Source organism: Sus scrofa, chromosome 1, assembly GCF_054392235.1.
Source record: "Sus scrofa isolate SSC_HxYL_T2T_F1_AM1 chromosome 1, Sscrofa_HxYL_maternal_Yorkshire_Landrace_v2.0, whole genome shotgun sequence".
NCBI classification, from domain to species: domain Eukaryota; kingdom Metazoa; phylum Chordata; class Mammalia; order Artiodactyla; family Suidae; genus Sus; species Sus scrofa.
The window spans coordinates 225,601,100-225,626,149 of NC_139383.1; the positions used below are offsets into that span (position 1 = coordinate 225,601,100).

General features: G+C 40.7%; 1 long non-coding RNA gene across 4 annotated transcripts in view; it reads right to left on the reverse strand.

The window, feature by feature from the left end:
• LOC110255532 (uncharacterized) overlaps positions 1-25,050 on the reverse strand; it is a 450,230-nt gene that overhangs the window by 292,237 nt on the left and 132,943 nt on the right. For 2 of the 4 annotated variants that reach the window (XR_014822319.1, XR_014822321.1), the window contains one exon: positions 20,020-23,393. The exons of the other annotated variants lie outside the window; for them this stretch is intronic. This is a non-coding gene — a long non-coding RNA (uncharacterized LOC110255532). Of the gene's footprint in view, positions 1-20,019; positions 23,394-25,050 lie in introns of those variants that run through there. 4 annotated transcript variants of the gene reach the window in all.

The window sequence follows — 25,050 nt, forward strand, 5'->3', positions numbered from 1 at the left end:
AAGTCTGATTTTGTTGTAGGTGCTTTGCCTAGAGGCAGGGCCAGCTACATAATGTGTAGGATCCAGTGAAAAATGAAAATGTCGCACACAGTTGTGCACCATTAAAAGCAGTAAAATGTAAAAAATTTTACTTTCTTCAGTTTTTATTCTGATCTATCACAGTAGGATTTATTTGTTATATAATGTTATCACATTTACTTGCTGGGAGTATGGACCCTCATAGATTCCTAGCCAGGATCCCTGTCCTATGAATCAGTGCACAACTCACCAAGTGTTGGGTTCCCCTCCTACCAGCCAGTGAACTGACCTTCTTACACTGCAGGCAAAGATGCCAATATCCCCTTCCCCCAGGTCTACTTCTCCAACCCATGCCATATGGGCTACCCCAAATAGACTGCATCCTCCATGCCAAGGGACACTCGGTACCCAGTCAAGGGGTGTCCAGGAGGCTCACCCTACTAAGTTACATGCCATACTGCCATGGCATTGCATACACCAGAGTCCCATGTTCCCTGAGCCCATGCCCCCTGACTAGGTGAGTATGGGAAGCAGCAATGGCAGCCAGGCAGTTATGGGTAAGCAAAGAATGGGTAGATCTGGAGTACTAGGAGGCAGCAAGAGCAGTCAGCCAAACACCCGTCCCCCCCCAAAAAAAAAAAAGCCGAAACAAAACAAGGAGACCTAGCATGAGCTGAGTATAGTATGCTCCACTGTCTCTTAGACGTCACTTATAAAACACATATTCAAAAATAAAAAATTATTAAGAATTTCAAGACAGTGAAAACAGAACATTCAACTCCAAGCTTTAGGACCTTCTATGCACATAGTCTTATGTGAAAAGTCATTGAAACTGGCCCTTCCTGGAGGCCAACTACTGTCACAATTTTGCCCCATCCCTTCAACCACCCTTATAATAGGCAAACACCTCTTAATAACTCCAGATCATTTTTGCTCCTATTCAATCCACACTCCCCTTTTTCAATAGATTGAGCTTTCTGAAATACAAGTCTGGCTATGTCATTCCTCTCCAAAATTCTTCAATGATTTGCCCTCATCCTCAGGATAAAACTGTAGGAGGGTTGCAGGAAAAAAAAAATCCCCTATTTTAGGCAGAAAGAGTTTTAATTAATGGAATTAGGAATTTAGAATGGCTGAAAGAGTGGGTTCTAGGCCAGGTCTCCAGGAAAGGTTCCCAGAGATACAACAGAATTTGGCCACCAAAGGTACTGCTGCCATAGCCACAGATAAGAATAAGGGTAGTCGAGAGGCTACCACTCAAACTGCTGATTTCAATATATATTGCATTTGTGCTCTCAGGATGAGGAAATTTCTGCCACAATAGCAGCCTCTCAATATCCACTAAGGGCTAGAGATTAGACACTTGGAAAATGCAATATCTTTACCACCATGCTTGCAAACAGATAGGGGCACTACCTCACTTCTGCTTTCCAAATCTTATGGGAGGACATCTGCCTGATGGAGTCTGTCTACTGCTAGGGATTTGGGGAAGCTATATTTTTATGTTTTCAAATTGTGGAGTAGAGAAAGGCTCACTAGGAGGAGGATAGAATTAAATAAAGCTACTCCTCTTATGTACCAAAAATGTCAACCTAATTTTCTAGTCTTCTCTTTCATTCTCCCCATTGTTCATTCCATGAATCCTTTAGATTAGCCATCTTATGACTTTCATTTCTCCTAGAAGCCTAAACACTTTAGAACCTCTGTATATTTGCTTACAACAGCCACGGAATGCCCTTTCCTTCATTTTCAGACTCTGCAAATACCACTCATTCTTCAAGATCCATTTTAAATACTACATCCTCTGAAATGTTCAAAGTAATTTCTTCCTTTTCTCTGAATCCTTTAACCATTTATTGTGTACCACTGTCACTAAGTCTATTCCCTTTGTGTTTTAGTGTTGGTGTGATAACACTAGACTTAGAGGTCCAAAATGACAAAAACTACCTTGTTCTTTAATATCTGTCCCACCTAGCCCAGGGGCTAAAACATACAGAACAAACCTGTTGAGCAGAACTAGAATTCTTTCAAATCAGACATGCTCATAAGGTGAAGTAGACCCATCTATACTAATAAATTTACAAACAGGTTATGAATGCCGAATCCGTTAGAGCAGAATGAAGTAATTACAGAGCTGAAAAGATAGTTGGTATCTCATAATAAGGGGATAATATAAAGCATAAAACCTCTCTCTTGCTCTCTTTTCTCAGAGGACTCTAGAATGTGGAACTCATCAAGCTTAAGTACCAAACAGGAGCAAGTCAAGTGCCTAGCCTGTTATTTATATATCTCCCTCTTGTGGTAATTAGAGAGACTTCGTTGTCTCTTACAGTAGTTATAATTAGAATTTAATAAAAACAAGACACACTTCATTAAAAAAAAAACTGCAACATTCATGTGGTTTGAAGTATATTCATCCAACAAGTTTCAGTTTTATGTGTCTCCTTAAGGTCTAAGTCTTGAACAATGTGGACAAGAAGAGTATGTATAAAACATTCCAAAGGGTCCTTTCCCCTCAGTGGGAAATGACTACAAGGATAATGTTGTTTTGGTAAGGTCAAGTCCACCATACTCCATGAAGCCATACCCAATCACCTCTGTCAGTTCAGAGGCCAAATTTTTTAATTTTTCTAAGGTTCTCATTCAAAAAATATTTATTGAGTGTCTGTTCATTACACTTTCCAGGATAGAAATGCAATAAACCAAGATCCTAATCCATAGGGGTTTACTGTCTAGCAGAGGTGATAAGCCATGTACCTGATAACTGTAATATAAGGAAGAGAAGAGATAAAGGGCCCAATTCAGTGATTCTTAAAATAGGTAAGAGATTTATAAGTGAAAGATTTTTCAGGGACTTCCTGTTGTGGCTTAGTAGTAACAAACCTAATGAAGATGCGTGAGGATGCATATTTGAATCCCTGGCCTCACTCAGAAGGTTCCAGGGTGGCTTTGTGGAGGAAGTTACAAGTTTAGTACTTCATAGTTCAGAGATAAAGGGGTGTGACCTCTAAGAGTTATAGAGACCAGGCAGGTGATGCAAATAAATGAAGCATTCTGTGTCAAGTTGATTTCCAGGAGCAATGGAAACTGGGGCTAGCTGGAAAGCTCTTGTTCCTTTCCACATGGAACAGCCATCTCCTAGCTCTAGCCAGTTGTTCCACACAAGAGAACAAGACTGGTGCTGCTGTACCTTCCATTTTTTCAGGAGCTATAACAAATGTGGAGCTTTGTGTCTAATTGACAGTTAATTCAGAGCAGTTTAAAGCCCTGTGTACCTCCACACTGCTTAGGCAAAACCAAACAGGCACGTGGGTTACATTAGGCTTCTAGGCTGTGGGCCATTACTTGAGCCCACACTCCTCCAGATTCCATGCTAGTAGCTGGAGCACAGACAACAGTTTTCCTGCCTGCAGAGTGTGTACAGTCCAGAGGATAATGATAAGAAAATAGTCAATAACTGTCTCATATAACAGCACTGTAAGAGCAAAAAGCAGAGGACAATCACTTCTGAGGGGATCACGGAATGCTTCAGAGAGGAAGGGAGGTGCAGGTTAAGTCTGGAAGAATAAGGGAGCATTTTCCAGATGGGCAGCTGGGAAGAAACAAACAAAAGGAACAGCATTTGCAAAGGCTAAGAAATATGAATGTGTCTTTTGTCATAAAGATGATAAACGCCCTTAGGGCAATATACATCTTTTTACCCCTTTAGTGCATTTTTTTTTTAATTATCCCACTGTACAGCAAGGGGGTCAGGTTATCCTTACATGTATACATTACAATTATATTTTTCCCCCACCCTTTCTTCTGTTGCAACATGAGTATCTAGACAAAGTTCTCAATGCTATTCAGCAGGATCTCCTTGTAAAACTATTCTAAGTTGTGTCTGATAAGCCCAAACTCCCGATCCCTCCCACTCCCTCCCCCTCCCATCAGGCAGCCACAAGTCTCTTCTCCAAGTCCATGATTTTCTTTTCTGAGGAGATGTTCATTTGTGCTGGATATTAGATTCAAGTTATAAGTGACATCATATGGTATTTGTCTTTGTCTTTCTGACTCATTTCACTCAGGATGAGATTCTCTAGTTCCATCCATGTTGCTGCAAATGGCATGATGTCATTCTTTTCAATGGCTGAGTAGTATTCCATTGTGTATATATACCACCTCTTCCCAATCCAATCATCTGTCGATGGACATTTGGGTTGTTTCCATGTCCTGGCTATTGTGAATAGGGCTGCAATGAACATGCAGGTGTATGTGTTTCTTTTAAGTAGAGTTTTGTCCGGATAGATGCCCAAGAGTGGGATTGCGGGGTCATATGGAAGTTCTATGTATACATAGAACTGTTGGTATCTCCCAACTGTTCTCCATAGTGGCTGTACCAGTTTACATTCCCACCAGCAGTGCAGGAGGGTTCCCTTTTCTCCACAGCCCCTCCAGCACTTGTTATTTGTGGATTTATGAATGGTGGCCATTCTGACTGGTGTGAGGTGATATCTCATGGAAGTTTTGATTTGCATTTCTCTTATAATCAGCGATGTTGAGCATTTTTTCATGTGTTTGTTGGCCATCTGTATATCTTCTTTGGAGAAATGTCTATTCAGGTCTTTTGCCCATTTTTCCATTGATTGATTGGTTTTTTTGCTGTTGGGTTGTATAAGTTGTTTATATATTCTAGAGATTAAGCCCTTGTCAGTTGCATCATTTGAAACTATTTTCTCCCATTCTGTAAGTTGTCTTTTTGTTTTCTTTTGGGTTTCCTTTGCTGTGCAAAAGCTTTTCAGTTTGACTAGGTCCCATGGGTTTATTTTTGCTCTAATTTCTATTGCTTTGGGAGACTGACCTGAGAAAATATTCATGATGTTGATGTCAGAGAGTGTTTTGCCTATGTTTTCTTCTAGGCGTTTGATGGTGTCCTGTCGTATATTTAAGTCTTTCAGCCATTTGGAGTTTATGTTTGTGCATGGTGTGAGGGTGTGTTCTAGTTTCATTGCTTTGCATGCAGCTGTCCAGGTTTCCCAGCAATGCTTGCTGAATAGACTTTCCTTTTCCCATTTGATGTTCTTGCCTCCCTTGTCAAAGATTAATTGACCATAGGTGTCAGGGTTAATTTCCAGATTCTCTATTCTGTTCCATTGGTCTGTCACACTGTTTTGATGACTGTGGCTTTGTAGTATTTCTTGAAGTCTGGGAGAGTTATATGCCTCCTGCTTGGTTTTTGTTTCTCAGGATTTCTTTGGCGATTCTGGGTCTTTTGTGGTTCCATATAAATGTTTGGATTGTTTGTTCTAGTTCTGTGAAAAATGTCATGGGTAATTTGATAGGGATTGCATGGAATCTGTAGATTGCTTTGGGTAGTATGGCCATTTTTACAATATTGATTTTCCCAATCCAGGAACATGGAATATCTTTCCATTTCTTTACATCTTCTTTGATTTCTTTGATTAACGTTTTATAGTTCTCGGCATATAGGTCCTTTACCTCCTTCGTCAGGTGTATTCCGAGGTATTTGATTTTGTGAGGTGCAATTTTAAAAGGTATCATATTTTTGTATTCTTTTTCTAATATTTCATTGCTGGTGTACAGAAATGCAACTGACTTCTGAATGTTAATCTTATATCCTGCCACTTTGCTGAATTTATTAATCAGTTCAAGGAGTTTTGGGGTTGAGTCCTTAGGGTCATCTGCATACAGTGACATTTTTATCTCTTCTCTTCCTATATGGATGCTTTTATTTCTTTTGTTTGTCTAATTGCTGTGGCTAGGACTTCCAAAACTATGTTGAAGAGCAGTGGTGAGAGTGGGCATCCCTGTCTTGTTCCAGATTTGAGTGAGAAGGCTTTCAGTTTTTCCCCATTGAGGATTATATTTGCTGTGGGTTTATCATAAGTGGCTTTGATTATATTCGGGAATGTTCCCTCTATACCCACTTTGGCGAGGGTCTTGATCATGAATGGATGTTGGACTTTGTCAAATGCTTTTTCTGCGTCTATTGAGATGATCATATGATTTTTGACTTTTTTTTTGTTAATGTGGTGTATGATGCTGATTGATTTGCGTATGTTGAACCATCCTTGTGAACCTGGGATGAACCCAACCTGGTCATGGTGTATAATTTTTTTGGTATGTTGTTGGATTCGGTTGGCTAAGATTTTGTTGAGAATTTGTGCACTTATATTCATCAATGATATTGGGCGATAGTTTTCGTTTTTGGTGGTATCTCTGTCTGGTTTTGGAATTAGGGTGATGGTGGTATCATAGAATGTCTTTGGGAGTATTCCTTCTTCTTCAACCTTTTGAAGGTCTTTATATGTTTTATAAAATTCACCTGTGAAGCCATCTGGTCCTGGACTTTTATTTGTAGGGAGTGATTTTATGACCTCTTCAACTTCATTTCTAGTGATCGGTCTGTTCAGTTGGTCTGTTTCTGCTTGATTCAGTTTTGGCAGGCTGTAAGATTCTAGAAAATTGTCCATTTCTTCCAGATTGTCAAACTTGTTGCCATACAGTTGTTCATAGTATTCTCTTGTGGTTTTTTGTATTTCTGCTGTATCCGTTGTGATTTCTCCTTTTTCATTTATAATTTTGGTTATTTGGGTTCTTTCTGTCCTCTTCTTAGTGAGTCTGGCCAGGAGTTTGTCAATTTTGTTGACCTTTCCAAAGAACCAGCTCTTGGTTTTATTAATTTTCTCTATTGTTTTTTGAGTCTCTACTTTATTGATTTCTTCTTTGATCTTTATAATTTCCTTCTTTCTGCTGACTTTAGGACTTTTTTGTTTTTTTTCTAATTCGTTTAGGTGGAGGGTTAGGTTGTCAATTTGGGATCTTTCTTCTTTTTTGAGAAAGGCCTGGATTGCTATAAATTTCCCTCTGAGCACTGCTTTTGGAGCATCCCATAGATTTTGAGAGGTTGTGTCTTCATTATCATTTGTTTCAAGGTAGTTTTTAATTTCCTTCTTGATTTCCTCATTGACCCATTGGTTTTTTAGTAGCATGTTGTTTAGTCTCCATGGAGTAGGTTTTTTCTCTTTGCTTTTCCCATGGTTGGTTTCTAATTTCATGGCATTGTGGTCAGAGAAGATACTTGAGATAATTTCTATGCTCCTAAATTTATTGAGATTAGCTTTGTGTCCCAATATGTGGTCGATTCTTGAGAATGTTCCATGAGCATTTGAGAAGAATGTGTATTCTGCTTTTTTTGGATGTAGTGTCCTGAAGATATCAATTAAGTCTAACTTTTCCATTGTTTCCCTTAGGATCTCTGTTGCTTTATTGGTTTTCTGTCTAGAGGATCTCTCCATTGATGTGAGGGGGGTATTTAGGTATCCTACTATGATTGTATTCCCATCAATATCTCCCTTTATGTCTGTTAATATTTGTTGTATGTATCTGGGTGCTCCTGTATGTGGGGCATATATGTTGATGATAGTAACATCCTCTCCTTGGATGGATCCCTTAATCATTAAGGAGTGTCCTTCTTTGTCTTTCTTTATGTCTTTTGTTTTAAAGTCTATTTTGTCTGATATGAGTGTTGCGACTCCTGCTTTTCTGTCATGTCTATTGGCGTGAAGTATTTTTCCCCACCCTTTCACTTTCAATCTATATGTATCCTTTGTCCTAAGGTGAGTTTCTTGTAGGCAGCATATTGAAGGTTTTTGCCTTTTTATCCACTCAGCCACTCTGTCTTTTGATTGGGGCATTCAGCCCATTGACATTTAAGGTGATAATTGATAGATGATTATTTATTGCCATTTGAACCACGTGTTACAGTTGATTCTATGGTTCTCCATTCTTCCTTTCTTTTTTTTTTTTTTTTGGTTGGATGGTCTCCTGTTATTATCTGCTTGAGTGGTTTGGTTTTTTTTTTTTCATTTTTTGCGAATGCAATAATTGGTTTTGGCTTGTGGTTTCCCTGTTTTTTAAGTATGCTAACCCCTTCCCATAATTGTGTGTTTTAGCCTGATGGTCCTTAAGTTCAAACACTTCATTACTATATAAAATTATGAAGAGAAACATACAAACAAACAAACAAAAAGGGTTATTTCCTTCCTAACATCCTTGCCCACATTTTATGGTTTTGATGACTCTTTTTTATTTTTTTCTTTTTAATTTTATTTTGTTTGAAGCATGTTCATGATTAAATCTGTATGCTGGCTTCTTTGAGTGACTGCTCTCTGATTGCGGTTTCCTCAGTCCTAGTTCTTCCTCTTCTTCTTTTTTTTTTTTTTCTTTTCTTTTTTCTTCCCTTTCCTTCCTTTCTTTTTCGTTTAGAGAAGCCCTTTCAATATTTCCTTTAACCTGGGTTTTGTGTTGCTGTATTCTTTAAGTTTTTGTTTGTTGGGAAAAATTTTTATTTCCCCTTCTATTTTAAATGATATTCTTGCTGGATAGAGTATTCTAGGTTGCATATTTTTTCCTTTGAGCACTTTAAATATCTCTTTCCATTCCCTCCTGGCCTGTAGTGTTTCTGTAGAGAAATCAGCTGATAATCTTATGGGGGTTCCTTTGTAGATAACAATCTGTTTTTCTCTTGCTGCCTTTAGGATCCTCTCTTTATCACTAACTTTTGCCATTTTTATTATGATGTGTCTTGCTGTGGGTCTGTTTGGGTTCAGTTTGTTTGGGGCCCTCTGTGCTTCTTGTATCTTGAATCCAGTATCCTTTAGATTTGGGAAGTTTCCATCGATAAATTCTTCAAATATATTTTCCATCCCCTTATCTTTTTCTACTCCTTCTGGTATTCCTATTATGCGTAGATTGGCCTGCTTTATATTATCCCATAGGTCTCTTATATTGCTTTCCTGTTTTTTGATTCGGTTTTCTGTCTGTTGACCAGATTGAGTGATTTCCATTATTCTATCTTCCATATCACTGATTCGTTCTTCTGCATTATTCATTCTGGTTTTTACTGCCCCTAGTTCAGTTTGCATCTCTGCAAATGAATGTTCTAGTTTTTCTTGGCTCCTCCTTATATTTTCTAGTTCCTTTCTGAGGGTATCTGCATTACTGTTCATATCTTCTCTTAATTCCTCCAGTATTTTCACTATTTCTCTTTTGAACTCTAGGTCTGTCTGACTGCAGAGATCTGTTTCATTGTTGACTGTTTTAGGTGAGTTCTCCTGTTGGTTTGACTGGGGGTGGTTTCTCAGCTTCTTCATCTTGCTTGTTGTTTTCTTTTTCCTGAGGGAGTTGTACTCTCCATTATCGGGCAGTGTTTGCCTTGTCACTGCCGTGGAATATTTCCTGAGGGCTGGCGTTGTTGGTCAATCTTTTTTGAGGCAGTGTGGCTTTTATGGAGTGTTGATGGAGCTAACGGTGTTTCTTTGAAGCAAAGGAGGACGTCCTGAGGGCAGACAGGACTGGGAGGTCCACACCACGATGCTAGCAGATTTCACTTGGTCATGCAGAGCTTGCTCTGGTGTTTTTAGGCTGTGGGGTTCTTGCAGGGGGTTGGCGGTGTTGGGCAGCTGTTCCTCAGGAATGCAGCACCCCCTGGGGGCTGGAGCAGCTATCCGGGTCACTGAGAACCTAAGAGGCTCTTCCCTAGGGCAGCCCAACTCAGAGGGCCAGCCTGCGAATGTAGGCGGACCTTGTCACAGTTTGGCCAAGCTTGTTGCAGCTTTTCTGGGCTGCAGGGGGTCCTCCAGGGCGCTGGTGGTGCTGAGCAGCTATTCCACGGGAGTGGGGCACCCCCTGGGGGCTTGGGCGGGTAGCAGGGCCATTGGAAACCCAAGAGGCTCCTCCCTGGGGCAGCCTGACTCAGAAAAACCATCCGAGAATTAGGCAGATGTATTCACGGCCTGGCTAGGCTTGTTCTAGCTTTTCTGGGCTGCAGGCCTTTTCTAGGGGGCTGGTGGTGTTTGGTGCTGCTCTGCGGAAGTGTAGCCCCTCCAAAGGGCAAGCAGGCCTGTGCAGGGACAGCCCCTGCGGTGGTAGGCTTCAGGCAATGTTGAGGCCAGCCCTCCTGGATGGCAGGCAGCCCCAGCTTCCGCGAGAGCGTAGGGGGTGGGGGGGGAGGGGATGCACTGGGAAGCACAGCTTTCAGCTAGCTAGCGGGCCTGTAAGCTTGCTGTGGCATGGGGGGTATTCTATGGGGACCCACCCCTTCTTCTCTCCCCTCCCCAGCACAGGCACGGACCAGGCTCTTCTCCCAGGTTCCCTCTGATGTGGCTTTCCACTTCCCCGTCCCTGGAGTATTGCTCCCTTTCTCTGCGACAGCTTTGTTTTCTAGTCTCCCAGGCAGTCTCTGCCCCGTCAAATGGTTTCTAGACCTCCCAAGCAGTTTCTTCTCCACCCCGCCCCCCCAGCCCGTTCTCCCGGACTAACTTCTGGAGCCGAGGTCTCGGTGCCCAGCCCCCACCCAGGTGTCCCCCGGCCCTTTCTTGGGGACTAACCTTCGGAGGCGAGGTCTCAGTGCCCAGCCCCCACCCAGGCGTCCCCCGGCCCTTTCTCAGGGACTAACCTCTGGAGCGGAGGTCTCGGTGCCCAGACCCCACCCAGGAGTCTCAATTTTTGGTGACTGTGCCCGTAGTTCAGATGGTCCATTGGGTTCTTGATCGGCTTTTCCGTACTCCAACTTACTGCTACACTCTTCTCTGCATCTGGAGATTCCTCCGGTTCGTTTGATCTTTCCCCCGGTAGGTGACTTTCCAGGGTGCGGGATCCCTTTCTCCTCCACAGTTCCCTTTCGGGAGCGCCGGTCCCACTCGGATTCACCTTCTCTCACTCTCCTCTTTTCTCCCGTTCTGCCCAGTAATGTCACGAACTTCTTGCCATTATTGGAGTTTAGGTTCCTCTGCCAGCGATTGGTTGCTGTTCTGTGCGAGTCATTTATTCTGTAGATGTGCTTTTTTTGTTGTGTTTGTGTGAGAGGGTAAGCGTGTCCCCCTACTCCTCTGCCATCTTGTCCTCTCCCTTTAGTGCATTTTATCGAAAGCCACACATAGAAGATTCTCCATAAAGAGTTCTTGACAAATTTCAAGGCTTGCAAATATGAGTTACATTAATGTTAAATAGGTCTCCCTGGTGAGAGAGTGATCTATAGCAATTATCAAAATCTCAACCCCCCCAAGCCTTTGATTCATGCCAATGTATCATCATGTAACAAGGTCCTTAGACTAGGAAGAAGAGGAAATTTAAAAATCATGAAATTCTCTTTCCAAACTACACATAACTAATTTTCAATAGCTCACAGGTTGATGATCTAGTAATGACAAATTCATATTCTTGGCAATTCTCTCTTGTGCTCCTCTTTTATTTCTTTCATCTTATTCTCTGATCCTATTGCTTCTACCAGACAGTTAGGAGCCAGACATTTAGCTCATCCACTTTGTTGCACATTCATAACTTTCAGGTAAGAGCTAAAAGAGGACTTATCAAACCCATTGGAGATTTCTGCACTTTCTGAGAATTTTGTCCATTATATTCTTCCAGTTCCCCATTACTGTGGATGAACTGAGTCAGGTCAACATTTCAGAGTCCAAGAGGATGGATGCTTCAGACTGCCCTGTCAATAATGATATGTAGTCATAACTCCCTTCACCACAGAAGCCAGGACTCCTAAGCCAAAACCCAATTTCTGCACTTAGGCTATGGACATCTCTACTAGTCCCCATGAGGACCGATACAGCTGAACACTTTCTAAGAGGAATGGATGTGATTTCAAACTATGTTTGTCTGCAAGAAACAGAGTTCAGAAATTCATATTATTTTGTGTGATGGGAAAGAAATGGAAACAGAAAAATACATTGTCGTACAATGTGCTATAGAGAAATGGTGAGGAAGAATGTAAAAGCAGAAGAGGTGAAAAAAAATTTCTACCTTACTTTTCCAAAAGCTGTTAGTCTATCAGGGTTAAGGGAACAAAAGAAAAAAATTTTCTTTCCCAAACTATCTATTTTTTTTTTTTTTGGCTCATAAATCTTACCCAGGGAAAATATTTTTCTCTCTTTCTATTCCCTCTCCAACCCCCAATTTATATAGTCCTCTGCAATTTCCCTCAACATCATTTACTAAATATATCATAATATGCTCTTTCCCTGAGGCCACCATTTCAAGAGACACCTTCCCAATTCCAGTGTGGGAATTTCTCAAATAAATCACCCCATTTAGACTTCCTTCCCTCAATATATACAGTGCTAGGAACACATTGGTGAAGGTTATAAAAGCCAAATTTCTACTTTGAAATGTCAACATATTTGGAGTATAGGCTTTAGTGCAGAATGACTCCTCAGGGTAAAGTCAATCACCTCTTTGGTTGGTTGAAATTCCAGAACTATTCTACAAATATTTTTGTTAAAATAATAACCCCGCCCTTCCCCCCCGCCCCCCGAGTCAAAGCTGTGCCAAGCACTCTTTCTCTTCATGTGGTTCGGGGAGAAAATTCAACCCACACATTTTTGTCTTACTTAACCCAGATCTTTACAAGTTTTAGGGACTGCTTGTCCCACAAATAAAACCTTTGGCTATCTGTGTAAATATAAATCAATACAAAAGAATGAGAACTTCTTTGCAACTCAAATCCTCACAGTTGAGCCAAGGTTATGTTGTGAAACTCGCATCTCCTTATTTCTACTTGTTTCTGTCTAGGCCAGGAGTTTGCAGACTATAGCCTGTGGGACAAATCTTACCAATGGTCTGCTTTATAGAACCTATGAACTGAGAGAATGAATTTTATATTTTTAGAGAACTATAAAAAAATTTTTAATTAAAAAGCACACAAAGAAGTATATGTAACTTTGACATGTACCTGGCCCACAAGCTTGAAATATATACCATCTGGACCTTTACAGAATAAAACACACCAACCCGCAATCTAGACAGATAAACATCTCTCAGTTGCTTGGTTCCTTGTCAAATATCCTTGTCAAATAAAGTTAACATGAATCTTTTTCTTTTTTTCTTTTTAACAGCTTCACCTGCAGTAATATGGAAGTTCCTGGGCTATGGGCTTTATTGGAACCGCAGGTGCCAGCCTATTGCACAGCCACAGCAACACGAGATCTGAGCCACATCTGCAACCTACACTGCAGTTTGTGGTAACACAATAAACTTAACCCACTGAGTGAGGCCAGGGGGATTGAACCTGCATCCTCATAGGTACTATGTCATGTTCTTAACCAACTGAGACAAAATGGGAAGTCCATGTGTCTTTATTTAAATAAACTATAGTCAAAATAGATGGTAATATGGAGGAAAGCTGCTTTATATTTGGTTCCATGCTATATTTCAGATATTCTCTTAATTTGGGTTCATCCATAAGCATATCACAAGACAAAGATTCATGTGCAAGAGGGTTATTTGAGATGATCCCAGGAAACAATGAGGGGTGAGGACAGGACAAGGAAGTAGCCAATACAGGTTGCGTTATCATGCAAGTTTCCTATGGTGGGTAAATGAAGTTCCAACCTGCAACCAGGCGAGCTCCAGCTAGTGTGGGACAGGCATCTCAGAGTTATTACACATGTGAGGTGAGGGCACAGACACATAAGTTCTCACCAGCCTTAACTGAGAGCTACTTCTAGAAAGTGGTAATTCTCCAGAAATTCCAGCTTTGAACATAGCAGCAGAGTGGCCTCCACTCATCAGAGGAAGCCTTTAAGGCAAAGTCATATATAGATGATAGTGCTTTGAAAAGATGAGTGGCTGCTGACAACATCTGCTACATTCCATCCCTTGCACGCCCCACATTTTAAATCAACTCCTTACTGTCACTGTATCTCCAAGGTAGCCACAATTTCTTTTTCTTTCCATTTTTATTAAGATATAATTGATACACACTATGTACATTTAGGATGAACAACATATTGATTGGGTATATCTATATACTGTAAAATGATGACTACCATAGGATTAGCTAATATTTGCATCCAGTTTCTGAAATAAAACTTACAATAGGAGGGTTACAGGGAGAAACAAAAGTGTTTACTTCCACAAGTGATGTCTTCATCTGTCTCCTCTACCACCTGTGAAACTCCTCCTCACCCTAAGGTAGCACTTTTGTTGGATTGGATTGCTTTCGTGCCCAAGAATCTAGGCTGCTGGTAAAAAAAAAAAAAAAAAAAAAAAAAAAAAAAAACCTGGCAGGATGAGATTACTAGAATTGCTTGCCAATTCACAATAAACACTGGGCTTGAATACACCTACAGGTAATCCAATGAATCACTTGAGTTCCAGACTCACTCCCTTCTGTCCTTACTACATGGCAGGAATTTTTTCTTTGCATGATAATCAAGGCCATCCATTACTGATAGTGTATTGTGGCATGGTATGGGGTAGTGTAACGTACTATAGTGGGTTAAAGAGCTTTCATGAATAGAATTAATGCTTTTATAGCAGAGAGCCCATAGAGCTCACTAGCTTATCCACCATGTGAGGACAAAGCAAGTAGTCACCAGCTATGAATTAGAAAGAGGGACCTTTCTTGACCACACTAGTGCCATGATCTCAGACTTTGAGCCTCCAGAATTGTGAGCAATAAATTCTTTTGTAAGATACCCAATTTGTGATAGCTTGAAATAGCAACCCAAAGAGCTAAGACAGAGGGAAAAACCCACACCTCGAATATGTACCAATACAAGGAAAATTAATTTCTGTCCTCTCCAGGTAGAAGGGGTCGAGGATAATCTACTTGCCAACAAGTGCTTAACAAATTTACTCAAAAAATTGTACCATAAAGAGGGCTCAGCATTGATCTCCACGACTGATATTTTGGAAAATCTGCAGCAGTAGATGGATCAGCTTTGGTGAAAGGGAGCTTGTGTTTTTGGGCCTATGCACAGCCTCCATCCCTGCCACCATGGACACTTTAGTCACGAGTCTATTGTGAAAGTACTGGTAGGCCACAAGGATAAAACTTCCCTGACCTCTGTTAGATGAGTCATCTATTCCACCTGGTTGTTAAGTGCAACCTCTGTGATGGGTGCTTTCTGGTGGGCATCCGTGTGAGACAAAAACCTGCCTGCTTTGTGCTCACTCCCATGGGACTAACTACATGCCTCTTTTCTACAGCTCTTTGCTTTCAATCTCCCAACCTTTCTCTTTCCAGGCTCCTGATTAACTGGCAAACCCACTATTTCCCAGGAACTTATATATACCTTTTATCAGGCTACTTTTTGCTGTCCACCAGGTTGATGGTCAAGTATACAGCTCAAATGTCTCCTGAGAAAATTTTCCCTCACCCCTGTCTTCTAGGGCCATTCCTGAATGTGGCAGTAGTGCAACTATAGTCCATACTGAACCAACCTATTTTTGGTCCAGTTGTGGATACTTTCTTCCTCTATAAATTAGTTATTGTGAATTTCCTGAGGCTATAAGCATGAATTAAAAAAGAGACATTAGTACAACAGAAGTAGGTGACATGGGCCACCTGTTCACTCAGCTGTGTCCTCTGGACATGCTCAGGCCTGATCCTGAATGTATAATCTCCATCATATAATAGATTACCGCTGTGTTCTCCTGACTTTATTACTTAATAGGTCTGACAATATCCAACCTATCATGAGTAGCTCCAATCACATAATTAGGAGATGATCCATGAGGCTGAGGAGCATGCCAGGAACTGCCTCTCGAACAATGAATACTTTTCTGCTGCAGATGGCATGGCTTTTTTCCAGGGGTCTGTGCTATGACTCGCCTACTGGGGCTTGCCAGAGGCCTTGTCACAGATACCTCTAATAATTGAGGATCTGCTGGGTCTTGGGGCTTAGTCAGCTGTACTGGACGTGGACTGAAAACTGATACCACTGTTGAGACCTCATTCTCTTTGCATTCCATTCAAAACCAGTAGCCACTTGGAGAAAAGACTTGTGGCTGCCTGATGGGAAGGGGAGGGAGTGGGAGGGATCGGGAGCTTGGGCTTATCAGACACAACTTAGAATAGATTTACAAGGAGATCCTGCTGAATAGCATTGAGAACTTTGTCTAGATAATCATGTTGCAACAGAACAAAGGGTGGGGAAAAAAATGTAATTGTAATGTTTACATGTAAGGATAACTTGATCCCCTTGCTGTACAGTGGGAAAATAAAAAATAAATAAATAAATAAAAATAAAAGTAAAAAAACCAGTAGCCTCATAAGTCACATGAGAAATGAGTTGTAACAACTTTTCCAAATGTGGTCTGCACTGTCTCTAAAATCTGACTAAGTCCATGATTATCTCTCAGAGGTAGGAGATACATCTGACAGGTTGAGGTTATCTCCCACCCGACTATCTGCATGAGTCTTACCAGAGCAACCAGAATACTCACTACCTTTTGATTCCCAAATCCAATTAATGTGGTATTCTAGTAATAAAACAAATGATACTATAATATTAAAATATCAACAATGATATGCCCCCAATTTAACATAAATTTGCCTTACCCAATTCTTAAGGAGTAATTTTAGAGTCCAAAAATGAAAATTCCATATAAGTTATAGCTTCAAATAATTAAAGTTTCAAGTTATTATCCTTCCCTTATGAGTTAAAAGTTCTAAGAAAGTAAAGTCCAAATTCATTCTCTCCAGTTTCCTTTTTTGGTCAGTTGAGTCTTGGAGTTCTTGAGATCTGGGTGGAGTTAGCTGTCCTCCAATGGCAATAGCTCAATAGTCTCTCACCAGGATGGACATAGTTTCTCCAGGACCTCCAAAGTTAAATTAGACCAGTGCTAAATCTCTCCTGTGCCTTAATCCTTAAAGTTCAATTAGGCCATGCACTGGCCTTGTCTGACCACATTTAGAAAACAAGCCAGTGCCCAAAGTCATAGAGCCTGCTGGACAGGAGCAGCACCAAGATGCAAATCCTAGGCATGCTGCCCCCCAGAGCCTGTCATCCTACCTACTGTGACCTCCTCGCTGGTTTCACTCTTGCCAAGATAAGGGTTACTCTATGCCAGGGCTCAAGAATGTGTGATCTATGAGCTCAAGCTCATTTGGACTTTAAATTCATCAGGAGGTTAATTCTGGTGCTATTTATTTGGCACTATATATTTAGCCATGTCTTAAGGGAAAATACATTGTATTTTCCCTCAGACGATAAGGCACTTTTCTTTGAACAGCAGCAACTACTGTCACCAGATGTTATTTGAGGAAGCTTTTCTCTCCCATCTGGTATATTTAAAGCATTCTCATTTCCATTTCTTCTTTGAAGCCCGACCCTGGCACCCCAGGATTTGATGGAGTGTAGACTATATCAAGTGACATAGCATCTACCTTCTCATGTGAACAATCATTTTTAGCATTTAACTACACTGACTTTTTAATCTGACCCATAATAAATGATATCTGAGACCTAAGAAAAAAACTCCTGGGTAATGTTTTTCCCTTCATTTGTAATTAATTTACCCAGGGTCAACATGGAACAAAATGGTGTTTGATGAATTTTGAGCCTGAATACAAACCACATCAACCCAAGTAGCTTACTCTCATTACTCTCCTCAGGCCTAAATTCAGAATGGAAGCAGGGCAGACAGTCTAGTGCTATTTCTCTAAACAAAGACCCTGACAGTTTGAAGCCAAATTCCTTGGTATTCAAAAGCATATACAGAATTCAGCTGACTTTCCTTTACAAATAGCAAATATTATTCTGCTTTCAGTGCCCAAAAGGTCTGTATTTGGAAACATGCTTCTCTATATATTCTAACATCAGTTTCAGTTATACCTGTACAGCTCATATTTAAGCAATACCAGTACTCTAAGGCTACCCAAGCCTGTGAAAAACATCCCCCCACATAGGCAGCTGCATAGAGGAAGTATGACATTCCTCGTAGGGGAAGTTTGCTGCAAAAAAGAAAAGGCTGGGATATGCATGTCCAGTTTCTCTACCTAAAATGGCCAGTCAATATAAATTCATCCCACTAAGTGAGAAGTCAGTGAGGGGGTTGGAGAGAGTCCAGTAGGGCTGCCAAGAGTGGAGATTCCTCCACATGGAAAGAAAGTCTATGATTAGGAAATAAACATTTCCTCCCGAAAAGGACTAGAAAAATTCCTGGAAAGAAAAGTTGAAAATACAGTTTTGCTGTTGCTTGAAGATTTAAAGACCATGACATGAAAAAAAAAAGTCCCTGTGCTCAAGAGAAAACATGAAGAAGAAACACATGGATTAGGTTAGGTTAGTATCTATGGGAAGTAATAGCATATCTTGTCTCTAAATCACATACACACATAAACCCTACCCCAATAGCTGTTATAAATTCAACCATAACTTCAGGGTAGTCAAGGGAATGAAAAGAAATAAAAGAACAACAATTGGGTCTCCCTCCTTTGTTCAAAATAGGTGAGTTCTAGAAACCAGAACTAATGAAGAATAGCTTCTATCAATGAATCCTAAGATGACATTCATGACCAAACATATTTCATCAATGTGTGAGAATTACCAAGTTCCCTATCTTCTCATAGCCCCTTTGTCACATGGCAAAGGGAAGGTACTAATGCCCTCTCTATCTGCCTTACAAGACCAAGTGAAACTCAAAAGGAAATAAGGAAGGGCTTTGTAAAGTGTAGAATGAGCCACACGTGTGCATAGACATTCCTTTTCCTGCACAAGGGAATCTTATGGTTTCTTCTTTGGCTGCTTGGTGATTAGATGGCTGCTTGGTTTCAGTCTGTGCTTGCCCATCTATCTGACTAGAATCCCCAATTCATTTCTAAATACAAAGCCTTTTGACCATCCCAATTCCCCGCAGGGGATCCTAAACTAGACTTTTCAAATAGTCTGTCTCTTTTTCTCTTTTCTTAAGGCAGGTGAAAATTAGTTTATCTGTCTAGGTGGCTTTTTAACATAGTACTGGCTCTTGCCTTCCAACTATCGTTTGGAGCCATTTCCATCTTCCCATTTGTCCCCTTACTTCAAGTGTGAAGGCAATAAAAATAACAAAGGTAACCACAATTTACTCATCCAGACATTGTTTTAAACACTCCATATAAATTACCTCATCTAGGAGTTCCTGTTGTGGAGCAGCGGAAACAAATCCAATTAGGAACCATGAGGTTGCAGGTTCGATCCCTGGCCTCGCTCAGTGGGTTAAGGATCCAGCGTTGCCGTGAGCTGTGATGTAGTGGCTTGGATCTGGCATTCTGTGGCTCTGGTGTAGGCCGGCAGCTATAGCTTCAATTAGATCCCTAGCCTGGGAGCCTCCATATGCCGCAGGTGTGGCCCCAAAAAGACCAAAAAAAAAAAAAAAGTTACCTCATCTAATCCTCATGAGAGTTCTAAGGGGGGGTAAAATCTCTATCTTGTGGAAGAGGAAAGTGTTGCAAGTTATCCACAATGAGTAACTTGCCTACTCCACTACCCCACCATACACAAATTTACCAAGATTTATGGTAGGTCTGCAGAGACCTGGCAAAGAGTCACCAGTACTTCTCTTGTAGAATACTTTCTTAAACCCAGATCTTATGAGCTAAATCTACATGGCCATCTGACCTGCTTCCTTATTTGGACATTAAGCCTTATAGTGAGCCCACATTGTAAGAATTATCTTCCTCGCGTTATACAGGGCAAATGCTATTTTAACACCTGGCTGCTGTTTGAGCCAATAGCTCTTAGATGACAGCAGAATTCCTCTTGAAGACAAAATTATGCTCTTGGAGGGGAGGCTGTGTTTATGAAATGTATAGCTACAGTGTTGTCTAGAAGAAAAATGAGAGAAAGGAATAAACGCCCTTGTTCTTTCTGGTCTTTGCTCACAAATTTTCATTAAATGAGAAAATCTTGGACCTTGGAGATCATTTAGTATAATCCTTTAATTTCGTATACAAGGAAACTGGGACCTAGAGATATTAGGGTGACTCTCCCAAGGTCAGAGCCAGTGAATGACAGGGATTGTTTTATTACACCAAAATCTCCCCCATTCAACAACCTTCGCTGTGTACTGTGGTACGTACTGTGGGGACCCAAGAATAAGGGAAACACATTCCATAATTTCCAGGAATAAATTAAGAATTTATGTAGCTATAATCAAAAGTATGGTAAAATATGTGCCAACTCACCAAAAAAAAAAAAAAAAAAAAAAGGTAAATACTACTATGAGTCTCAAAAGTTAAGACCTCAGTTTAATTGTATACAGAGATATTCCATGGACAAAGAGGCATTTAAGACTAGAAAATTAGGTGCATTATTATATTATTTTTACATCTAAGCAATGGAAAACTGGAAAACCGTACTCAAACAGGCTTTTAATTAGGAATATATATGTTCATCAACAAAATTCATAAGCAGGCTGCTCAGTAAGTTGGCTCAGTGACTCCATGATATCTTCTGTTCAATAATATTTCTATTCCACTTCCCTCACAGTGATTTTCTAAGTCTGGTTCCCCTTATGACTAAAAGATGATTTTAGTAACAATTGAGGCTATAAGCTTCCTTGTTCAGAGAGGAAAATAAGTACCTTTGCCCTCATCATGGGTCAAAATTATTTCTTTTCTTTCTTATTGAGCTAATGGGGGTCACACCACATCCACTCTGGTCACTTCCACCTCAGTCCCTGAACCAATTACCATCTATTTTATGCCTCCTCTATTACAGATACTTTCCCACTGCTGTACAATAGGATAAACAGGTGTTAGAGAGTCAGTGATATTGTTACCTCTTAAATAGGATTTCACAAGACAAAGTAGGAAGTGGGACAATCCCAGTAGAGGGGAGAACAAGAACAAAGGCATAGAGGGATGGAGGCTCAAAGCATGAGTATGTGAGTCTGCCTGGAGCCTAGAATATACACAGGGAGACACACAGGGAGAGTGGAAGAAAAAACTGTAATGATAGGTTTGGTCCACATGATCAAGGGATTTAAGCATCAAGGTAAATTAATTTATTCATTAGTCAACTGGGAGTTATTGAAAGTTTTTTTAACAAGGGAAAATAATCAGAAAATTACTTTTAAAAGGTATATCTAAAAATTATTCTCAGAGTGGTTTGGAGTGAAAAGAGATCAGTTAGGCGATGATGTATTATACCAGATTAAATGCACTGAAGCCCTAAATTTGTCAGGGTTATAAGAGGAGGATATAACTCAATAATAGAAACCTTGAGAAAGTAGAGTCTTGGGGACTTTTTGAGCAATTGGATATAAGGAGAACATAAAGGCAAAGTTGAAAATAACTCAGAATCTGAGAAGAGTGGGAGTTGGTCAGAAGGTGTTGAGGAGCAAGATAATGAGTTCCATTTCAAAATGCTAAGGCATTATATGGAAGCTTCTGTAAGAGGTTAGGATTCAGGTCTGAGAGTTGGGAGAGAGGAAAGAATTGCCTCTATGGGAGCTTGCCAGGGAGAGAGCAAGAGGGGAGAGGGAGATGAGCAGAGGCCAAAGGCAAACCTCAGGTGGTATCTGCATCCTATGAACAAACATGGATTTGAAGCTAAAAAAGATGACTGAGAGGATGGAGGAGTAGGACAACCAGAATAACAGGAGCTATTGGCAAGCATTCCAAGGCACGGCTGGAGGTGTGCTGCACGAAGGTTAAGGATGAGAGGGAGAAAAAGTCTATTCCATGGGGTGATTTGAGGGCATATGGTGACATTTCAGGGAGATTTTTTGTTGTTGTTTTTTAGCAAAAAGAAAATGATAGAAAAGGTAAATTAACTTGGTAATTAGAAAAGTTGACGTTACTTCCTATGAATTGTTACAATTTCTAGCACTCTTGTCTCTGTCTTTACATATCTCATATTTGTCCTTGAATACCTCAAGAGATGTGACCATACTTTAAGACCCTTTGGTCCCCCCTTTGTAACTCAGAGACGGTGTTCCAGGCTTGCAAGGGAATGGGAAACAAAAGAAGACATTTGATTAGACAGAGCAAACAAAAAGAGGGCCAGTTGAGAGGAAATTTGGAAATGCAGATGACTGTAAAAATAGCATACAGGTGAAGGTGTCAACTTTTGTAAGAAGGAGGAACACTCAAAGGAGAAGAGAAAGAAAATTTTAGAGATAGGAAAGGGATATCAGGGGGCTTCCTCTGGGCAGCCTTATTTTCTAAGGTTGTAAGGGAAGACATGGGGCTGGAAGGAAGCAAAGGGAATGAGGTGGTGGTATCCAGAAGATGTCAGAATTCAGGTCAGAGTGGGCCTTTTCTGCTCTCCCACCATTGGCTAGACCCACTGTACACATCTCTGTCTTTTCATCTTTCCTCTCTTTGTTATATTTTTATTGCTCTCCACAGAGTCACCTTCACATCCCTTCAATGCTCCTAACACCCAACCTCTTGTTACCCTCCACAGGTGAAGTCCGTGGGTTGGAGAGGCAGGCCTCTCTCAGGTACGTTAGCCTGTAGATTTCCATTTTGACAAAAACAGTGGCCTTTCACCATGGTTATGGATGGGATTTTGTGCCACCCCATTCTGTGATGAAGCCCTCACCCCCAATACGATAGAATTGAGAAATGGAGCCTTTAAGTGGTAAGTAGGGTTAATTAAGGTCTTAAGTATGATGCCCTAGTCCAATGAGAAGGAAGAGGTGTGAGTGAGTGTGCTCTCTCTCCACACACATATTTAGGAAAAGGCCATGTGGGAGCACACAAAGGAGGTGGCCATCTGCAAGCCTGGAAAGAGCTCTCACCAGAAACTGAATTTCTCAGCACTGTGACATTGGCCTTCTTGCCTTCAGAACCATGAGAAAATAAGTTTAATTGTTTAATACCAGTCTGTGGTATTTGTTCTGGCAGCCTAAGCTGACTAATACAATCACCAGTAAAGTGACAAGGTTTATTTACCAGTCTCAGAAAATGCCCCAGATCTGCCCCTGGGCCTTAACAAACTCAGAGGTATTGGATCCATAACTTAACTTCTCTGAGCTTCAGGTACAGCATCCAGAGAATGAAAACAATGAATTAAACCATCTCAGAGGTTCTTTCTATGATTATGAGACACAGTTTCAGGGTTGGAAGGTTGATTAGCATTGCCAAGCCTCCAAATGGAGACCACATCACCTCCATTACCAGAGGGAGAAGATGCTCAGGGAATTGGCCTGGAGAACATTTTAAATACTTTTCTAGTGCAGAGTATTTTGCACTGATAGATGTTTATAAGGTTGGAGGCAGTGCAAAGGCATGAAAAGGCATGGCAGGAAAAAAGTGTCATTCAAGGGAAACACCATTGATTTTTAAAAAGTGAATTGCAGCCTGCTCCTCCCCTTTCCTTTGTAAGCTGTGATTAGGCTATACTCTGCTTGAGTTGACAGTAATGACACCTTAACTCAAAACTATGAACTCTGAAGAGTGTGTTTCAAAGTACTTCACCAGCTTGTAGAAGACAGTCCTTTCCTAGCAGGGTGTTCTGTCAGCCCCCTCTGCCAGGCCACTCCTCCACAGTTCCTTTACCAGTAGGAATTCTTTTTAGGACAGAGAAACAAGTGAGAGAGCTCTCAAGAAGCTTAGCGCCACTGACACGAAAGCAAGCGTGATCCTAGAAAAGGAGAAAAAAGAAGAGAATTCCCCTGTACTGAAGGTCTAAGGTGTGCCAGATTTATATTCTTTTATTTTTCCTATTTATTTCCCCAATAAAATTTTTTTCTACTGTACATCATGGTGACCCAGTTACACTTATATGAACACATTCTATTTTCTCACATTATCATGCTCCATCATAAGTGACTAGACAGAGTTCCCAGTGCTACCACAGCAGGATCTCATTGCTAATCCATTCCAAAGGCAATAGTTTGCATCTATTAACCCCAAGCTCCCCAACCACCCCACTCCTTCCCCTCCCCCTTGACAACCACAAGTCTATTCTCCAAGTCCATGATTTTATTTTCTGTGGAAAGATTCATTTGTGCCGTATATTAGATTCCATATAAGCGATATCATATAGTATTTGTCTTTCTCTTTCTGACTTACTTCACTCAGGATGAGAGTCTCTAGTTCCATCCACATTGCTGCAAATGGCATTATTTTGTTCTTTTTTATGCCTGAGTAGTATTCCATTGTGTATATATACCACCTCTTCCTAATCCAGTCATCTGTCAATGGACCTTTGGGTTGTTTCCAAGTCTTGGCTATTGTGAATAGTGCTGCAGTGAACATGCAGGTGCATGTGTCTTTTTTAAGGAGAGTTTTGTCCAGATAGATGCCCAAGAGTGGTATTGCTGGGTCATATGATAGTTCTATGTATAGATTTCTAAGATACCTCCATACTGTTCTACATTGTGGTTGTACCAGCTTACATTCCCACCAACAGTGCAGGAGGGTTCCCTTTTCTGCACAGCCCCTCCAGCATTTGTTATTTGTGGACTTATGAATGATGGTGATTCTGACTGGTGTGACATGGTATCTCATGGTAGTTTTGATGTGCATTTCTCTAATAATCAAGGATGGTGAGCATTTTTTCATGTGCTTGTTGGCTATAGGTATATCTTCCTTGGAGAAATGTCTATTCAAGTCTTTTGCCCATTTTTCAATTGGGTTATTGGCTTTTTTGCTGTTGAGTTGTATAAGTTGCTTCTATATTCTAGAGATTAAGCCCTTGTCAGTTGCATCATTTGAAACTATTTTTTTCCCATTCTGGAAGTTGTCTTTTCATTTTCTTTTTGGTTTCCTTTGCTATGCAAAAGCTTGTCAGTTCAATTACGTCCCATTGGTTTATTTCTGCTTTTATTTCTGTTGTTTTGGGAGACAACCTGAGAAAATATTCATAAGGTTGATGTCAGAGAATGTTTTGCCTATGTTCTCTTCCAGGAGTTTGATGGTACCTTGTCTTATATTTAAGTCTTTAAGCCATTTTGAGTTTATATTCATGCCTGGTGTGAGGCTGTGTTCGAACTTCATTGATTTGCATGTGACTTTCCACATTTCCCAGCAATACTTGCTGAACAGACTGTCTTTTCCCCATTTTATGTTCTTGCCTCCTTTGTGGAAGATTAATTGACCATAGGTGTCTGGATTTATTTCTGGGTTCTCCATTCTGTTGCATTGGTCTGTCTGTCTGTTTTGATACCAGTGCCACACTGTCTTGATTACTATGGATTTGAAATATTACCTGAAGTCTGGGAGAGAGATTCCTCCTGCTTAGGTTTTAGCAATTCTTAATCTTTTGTGGTTCCATAAAAATTTTTGGATTGTTTGTT